Consider the following 6632-nt stretch of genomic DNA (forward strand, 5'->3'; position numbering starts at 1 on the left):
TCAACTTTCCATGCAGCTCCCACAGTGCAGAGCAGATCTGAGCAAACAGCAAGTGTTTAGTGAATGGGGTTGACTTTTATTGCATGAAAAACTAATGTCCAGGTGACTGCTTGTGAAGGCAGAGAGAAGCAGCTCATTCTAAGTGTCATATTGATGCCTCTGGAGTATATCAAAAGGAAACCAGACCTTGTTTCAGGCAAACTAAAGTAACATCAACTACTCTTATGGGCCGAATTATGTCCCCCCTACCCCAGAATTCATATGTTGAAGTCCTGATCCCCTACACCTCAGAATGTCACTGTATTTGGAGATAGGGTTTTTAAAGAAGCGATTAAAGTTAAATGAAGTCAATAAGGTGGGCCCTAATTCAAGATAACTGGTGTTCTTATAAGAAGAGGAGATGAGACACAGACACACAAAGGGAAAGACTGTGTGAAGGCACAGGGAGAAGACAGCCATCTGCAAGCCAAGGAGAGAGACCACAGAAGAAACCAACACTGCTGACACCTTACGAAAGAAATACCTGTGGTTTAAGCTACCCAGTCTGTGGCACTTTGTTACAGCAGCCCTAGCAAACTGATACAGATGCCATTTGGGCATAAAGATAAGTGAGTGGTGCCTGCCTCTCTTTGCTTGTGGGAAGGGGAGTTGGTTGGCACATGGGCTGCCATTTGGGGCAGACACACCACAATTCTGGAGGTGCTCTCTCTTTTGGGAACTGCCCAGAGAGGAGGAGGATATGAGCTGGGGTCGGGGGTGGAGGGAGGTTCCACAACAGTCTGACACCAATTTGTTAGAGTATGTTTACTTGTTCACCCAACACATACTGACTGTCCACCTATTTAGTATGTGCCCACCACTGTGTTGGGCCTGGGGACAAACAGTGATCTAGACAGGCCACACGCAGGTACCAAGGAGCTGATGGTGTATTGGCACAGCAATAGTGTGGCAAACACCAGGCTCCATCCTTGGAGGCAGCAGGTGCAGCATGTGGGGCAAGGGAAGGCTTGCCAGAGCACTGGCTCCATGACAGCCCCGAGGACACAGGAGCAGCAGCTAGCCGGGCAGGGAGGCGAGCAAGCAGGGACAGGGAGAGGGTCTGTGAGACTTGCAGGAGAATGAGAGCGTGACATTTGAGAAACTGAAAGGAGTTTGACCTGATTACAGAACTCAGTGGAATGCATGGCAGGGAGTCAGAGAGATGGAGTCAAAGCAGAGGCCCCAAGCTCTGCTGTCTTAGATAATGGAGGTCATCGGGGGACGGGATGCGGGTCACTGGGGTGTGTGCGCATGTGTGTGTGCATTGTCACCCAAAGGTATTTTAACTGGCTCACATCTAATTTGCCCTTGCCAAACACGGTGCATTTGAGCATGTTTTGAATCCCACCGCCCAATACATTGCCCTGCATGTAGGCAAGCAGCAAGTTTTTCTAAACCTGGATGACCTTCCTAGCCCCCAAGTCCCTAGAGAAGCAAAGTCTTTTCAAAATTTCCCCGAAGTTCTTCTCCCGACGGTCTCTGTGGGGTTCTTCCTGGCCTGTGGACTCAGTCTTCTTGTTCACTTTCTCTGCGTGAAGCAGTTATTATCAATCAGCATGTTACACTTTCCATTCCTTTTTTTTCATCCTCTCCTTGTTCTTGGTTTGAAAAAGGGATGACAGCCTAATGTGTTGAGGTAATAATTTATGCCTTTGCTTTCACTGCAAGAAGAGGCTGAATGGAATTATTAGTGTTTCTTCTGCTTCCCTCCCAAGAAGGAAGCCAAATTTTGTTCTGAGTTTTGAGCTTCTGGCCTCAGGGAGTTGTCATTAAGTGCTTTTGTGCCAAGACCAAAAAAATATTATACATTAAAGTTGTGTGACACTGGGGAGTTACTTAATCTAAGCCTCAGACTTTCCCATCTGGGAAATGGGGATAATTATGATGCTGTTTCATAGGTTTGTTGGCAGGATAAAGTAAGGTGGTGCCTGAAAAGTTCTATGACATATGTGTATATATGTGATGACCGCTCCTCGGGTGTACTCTTGAGGTCCATACTACTGACTAACATGTAACTTGTTTGGAAGGCTGTAACCAGTTGTGGAGGGCAGTGCTCTGCTCCTAAGCCAGGTCCTCGCTTGGGGCAGGAGGACCATAGCCACTTAGGGATGAAGCTGTGGGTAGAGTTGGGAGGACTTCCGTGGCTCATCCTGTGGTCATGGAAGGAACCAAGGGAGGGCCCCTTCAGGCCTTAGTGCCAGAGCACAGCATCTTCCACATTACCATGTCCAGGTGCTAGAAGAATGAGAGGAAAGATGAGAAACTATGTCCTGAAGGTCTGGTTCCTTCCTCAGTTTTCTGTATCCATTTCAACTCCTGACTCCATTGGGGGCAAGGGTGCCCCAATAGTGACCACTACTGAGCATTTGCCTGCCCTGAGACAGGGCAGAAATGCAAAAGATGGGACAGTTTTACACCTGAGCATTGCATCCCAAATTTATATGGGTTGTAAATATTTAATAACTTTTATTGTTTATAAAAATTTCAAAATACTCAGTTTGTAAAATTTAAAAAGGAGAGAAAAATACAAAAAAAGTTTAAAAATTATATGTAAACTCACCACTTGGAAATAACCTCTCTTATTTAATATTTTTTTTGAGTTTGCACTATGTATGTATAATACATATACAGATACACAAGTGAGATTATACTGTGAATAGTCTTTACAGTATTTTCATTTAACACTATTACAGGCATTTTCTCATGTACTGTAATATGGTTCTTCATAAAGACCATTTAAATGTTGCATGATATTCCATTTTAAGGAAGTGCCTTAAATGATTTAGCTAATTCTTTATTATTGGAAGGTGTATTAGTCTGTTAGTGTTGCTATAACAGAATACTTGAGACTGGGTAATTTATAAAGAACGGAGGTTTATTTGGCTTACGATTCTGGGACAGCTGCATCTGGTGCGGGCCTCAGGCTGCTTCTACTCATGGTGGAAAGTGGCAGGCAGCCAGCAGGTACAAGCAGATCACATGGCGAGAGGAAGCAAGAGAGAGAGAGAGAGAGGAGGTGCCAGGGTCTTTTAAGCAACCAGGTGACATGGGAACTAATAGAGCGAGAACTCACTCATTAATCCCCCCTTCCCCAGGGAGAGCATTAATCCATTCATGAAGGATCCACCCCCATGACTCGACCAGCTTCCTGCACTGCCACATTGGGGATCAGATTTCCACATGAGTTTTGATGGGGACAACACATCCAAACTCGATCAGAAGGTTATGTTGTTTCCAATTTTCTTGCTCTGTTAAATAATGTTGTAATAATTATCCTCATATAAATTTGTGTTATGGTCTCATTTCCTTAGAAAGTCTACCTAGGAGCTGTTTTCTCTGTTATTTCTAGTGCTATGTTTTATTTCATTTAAAAAATCTCTTCTTGTATTTTCTTAACCCATTCTAAATCCAAAAATATTTCTTCTAAGAGGTCTTAGTTCCTCATTACATTTTCTCCCCAGCAATCATCCCCAAAGCCCTCATTTTGAGACTGTTGGGGGCAGTCCATGAGCTGATGAGCAAGATTAGGAAAACTCTCATTCGCTCATTTAAACTAAAGAGTTTCCTTAGCTGCAGACAAACCACACTCTCCAAATTCACCCAAAATTAAAGTTGTGTTGATTATTTGGTTTGATGTTGTTACCACATCTGGTCATCCTGTACTCTTGCTGACATCAAAGAGTCTACTATTTTGCTCAAAACTGCTTTCAGCAAAATTGCAAACGGAGCAGGAACCTGGAGCCCTGGAAGAAGAGCAAGACAGTGCTTCATTGTGATGTGTTAAATGTTGCTTTTCACTCTTTCCTAGAGGGATGTGTGTGTTTGTACATAAATCCATCCACGAGTATGTATTTTATGTGTATGTGTATTCGTGGGCTCTGCTAGAAAGGAGTTTCCTATAGGTGTTTAAGTTATCTGGAGTCCCCAAATATCCAAGACAGCAGAAGACAATATTTCAAAACATAATGGATCCTCAGGACATACCTAGCGTGTATAAGGCCTCCCCCAGAATTCCATCCTTGTCTGTCGTTTCATCCTAACTGCTAAATTTATGATTTTCCTGAGAGTTGCAAATTCAATTAACAATGAGACAGAAAATACAGCTCAATATGGCCATAACAAAGGAAAGTCTGGTTTGTGGTTAGAAACGTTGGCCCGTCAAGGACGACCGTTCATGGAAGATGTGTTTGTCCGTCCCTGTCAAGCTCAGCCCACTTCAGACCAAACCCTGCTCTCCACCGTCAGAGTCAAAGGTGTGTTTCCTTCACTTCTGATAAAAAGTAACAAAGACTTTTAGTTTTAGGGATCAGATTGAGAGTGATTCTCTTTGAAGCTTTCACAAAGCTGACAAGAATCTCACACCATTTTCAGTGCTGCAGGTGAAGAATTTAACAGCTGGTGGGAGTGCAAATTAGAGCCAATTATAATTTGATTGACCTGCCTTGACAATAAAACTGTCTTCCCTAATTTAAAATGCCTAGCAGGATCCTCTCTGCTCTGGTAAGGTGGTGATTTCAAACGAAGAGCAGTTCAAACTAGGAAATTCTTTAATAATGCTATGACGGTAATAAAGATTTATTCATACAGTACTTTTTTCCTCTTGGACTAAAATGACTACGTTCATACTGAGGAATAGTACAGTACGCATACTGGAATGAAAAAGGACTAGGCTTACAAAAAAGGAGTCTTGAGGATGGTGGCAGCAGAAGTAGAAAATGCATGAAAATTTTGGAAAGTTGTGAAGAAAAAAGTGTCTGAGTTCCAAAATGTAATGCCAGTTGTCATAATATTTGTAAAGAAACCAAATGCATAATTAAAAAGCTTATTCTTTGAAATTGCTTTAAAATGATGTAATAAGAAAGTTTTTGAATATACTTTTTTGTATTAAAGTATATAAAAAGTTATATGCTATTTATGCCTGTGTTTGATTTTAGAAGCTAATTTATCCTGTCACCTTATTTAAATAGGTCAGAGAAGGCACAGAACTCCAATTCAGACTCAGGCTACTCCTTTCCGACTTCTTATTCACACTAGCTTGGGTTTATTTAGCTATTTAAACTTTAGAAGGAAGGGAGTTGGTGGATGTGTATTCCCTGCTTTGCCCTGAGTTAATCCACCCATCATTCACGATGACCTCCAGCTCTGGCGCAGGTGATCATGCTTCCAGCTCTTGGAAGGAGCCAACTCGTGTCAGCACCAAGCAGAGTCTGAACAGATCTACCTTCCAATCCCACCTCTGCCAATTAGGGTTTACTTGATCTTGGGTGTATTGTCCTCTTTGCGTGTCAGTTTTTTCATCTGCAATATGGAGACAATACAACCTACCTCATGGGGTGTGGTGATGATTATTGAGATACCATGTACAAAATGGCTTGGCACAATCTCTGGCTTGGAGTAGCTCTCAGGAAATGGTGAGACCCTGTTTCTCCGTCTCTCAGGACCTGCTTTACCTTTTTTTCTAGTGCTGAGGTTGCCCAGCCTTTTTTCTTCTCTCTTCTTGCCTCTAGTGAACCTTCTGCAATGGCCTGGGGAAGAGTGGGGGGGAGAGAGTAGGAGTGCTATTCTTGCCTCCTTGATGTGGTACTCAGAACAAACTTCACTAAGCTACCAAGGAACAACGTTCTTCCTGTTGGTGAGATTCTATAATACTAATTTAATTTGGACACATTGTATGTCAAGCATAGTTTTGTGATTGGCTTAGAAATCTAATCTTTTTTTTGCGGGGGGTGGTTGGGAGGTGATGGGTGGTTGGTACCAGGATCCAAGCCCTTTACCTTGTTGTTAAAACCATGGTCCAACCAACGGAAGAAATCTAATGTTTTTATTATATGATTTATATAAAAGTAAGCAAGAAAAGTTAGGAACATTGCTGTAAAAAAGGCCATGAGCTTTACTTCATAAGAAAAGATATATTTACTTTCAGCCTGGATACCACCAGAGTTTTACTGCCTTAAATTTTGTGACGAGTTCCCAATGGAAACAAAAGCCTGAGTTCCAAATAATCAATTTAATATACAAACTTCTGGATTATAGCATTTAACTGTATGCTGCATGTAACTTTATGTTAATGAGCTTCACATTAATGGCTACAAATCACCAGGAAGCTTCTATTTAAGGAGGCAGAATAAAGTGATGGGCTTTGTGACAGTGTTACCTCTCTCCTTTTAAAATTAGTTCTGCGTAAGGGTTAGGGTTTCTGGAATCCCAGTCTTTATACAATAAGAGCTTTTCCCTATTATTATAATGTGATGTCAAGAGTTTCTTCCTACTAAAAAAAAATACTACTAATAAAGATCTATGTACTAATGATTGTATGCATCCTTGTACACATTCATGAAATGGGAATTTCTTGTGGGTAACACATCTGGTTTTGTAAAAAATTACTTATAGGAATATTAAATGGCAAGCAAGGATCCCAGTAACCTGGTCCTGGAGTGCAGCCAACCCCCACGCAGTGAAATGATGATTTCTGCAACCAGGCTTGACTGGGCTGGACCTGGGCAGCTGATGGAGAGGAGCAGGATGTGCAGGCAGCTGCTGTCTGATGAACTGAAACGGGGCGTCCACAAGGTGGGCAGACAGATGCTGTAATG

This window comes from Cynocephalus volans, chromosome 13, assembly GCF_027409185.1.
Source record: "Cynocephalus volans isolate mCynVol1 chromosome 13, mCynVol1.pri, whole genome shotgun sequence".
NCBI classification, from domain to species: domain Eukaryota; kingdom Metazoa; phylum Chordata; class Mammalia; order Dermoptera; family Cynocephalidae; genus Cynocephalus; species Cynocephalus volans.